The sequence below is a fragment of the Penaeus monodon genome, chromosome 5 (assembly GCF_015228065.2).
Source record: "Penaeus monodon isolate SGIC_2016 chromosome 5, NSTDA_Pmon_1, whole genome shotgun sequence".
Taxonomy (NCBI): Eukaryota; Metazoa; Arthropoda; class Malacostraca; order Decapoda; family Penaeidae; genus Penaeus; species Penaeus monodon.
The window spans coordinates 43,885,324-43,886,645 of record NC_051390.1 but is presented as its reverse complement, the minus strand read 5'-3'; positions in this window follow the sequence as shown (position 1 = coordinate 43,886,645).

The window sequence follows — 1,322 nt, the reverse complement described above, 5'->3', positions numbered from 1 at the left end:
AAAAAATTTGAAAAACCATTTTTTCTTTTTTTTTTGATGAAAAATTTATGTATTTTTAAAAAAATATAAATTTTGTTTTTCTATCACTTAATATTCTATAAATTTTATATATGATGATATATATTATATATATATACTTTGTATATATAGTGTGTATTAGTAGTTAGTGTTGATATATATATATATATATATATATATTATATATATATATATATATATATATACAATATATATGTATATATATAATATAATATATATATATATATATAATATATATATATATAATATTATATATATATATTATAGTATTATATAATTATATATATAGGGGTAGCGAAGTGGATTAAGAGGTCGACTCAAGATGTCGAGTCAAATCTGATTGAGGTTAGTACGGCAGGTGAGTTATTCTATTGGGAAGGAACTTATAATATGCTACCTAGCAATGGAGTGGAAGAAGCCAAAGTCATAAAGTAGTGGTCAAGCCGGATAGAATAGAGAGAATGATTATAAAAAAAAAATAGGTACACGGCATCTCGTAGGAAAGGATCTGGAATACCACATACATTACTCAAAGTATAATACATAAATAAAAAATATAATTAATATATGCTAACAATTAATATATAATACTATTAAAAAAAAAAAAAAAAATATAATAATAATTAATTAAATATTATATATATATATATATATTATAATATTTATATATTAATATATTATATATAATATACATATATATAATAAAAAAAAATATAAAATTTTTAAATATAATATTTATATATATATATATATAATATATACAAAATATATATATAGATTTTATAATATATATATATATATAATATTTTTTTATTTTTTATATATATATATATATATATATATATATATATATATATATACAAGTGGGTTTTACATAACTAAGGAATCGTTGGAAGCGTATTTATAAGAAATCGTTATCTTTCAAGACCAATATACAAAACCATTCGTAGCAACAGAAAAAATACTTTCATTTAATAATTGACACAACCTTCTCAGTTTATAAAATCCCATAGATTACTATATCTATATAAATTATTTACATAAATTATAGTTTTTATATATTAAATTATTTAAAAGTACTTAGTATTTTGAATAATGGCACTATCAAAAGATATCTTTTTATGTAGTTTGTATATTTTTGCTAAAAATAAATTAATAAGAGGTTCCCGTCCAGTTTGGAACTTTTGAAATTTACCTTATAAACCAGACATACAAACGTACTAATATTTAACAGATACTCCTACCTTCCTTTTGTGATTCCTTTTCTTTGATCTTGTCTTATT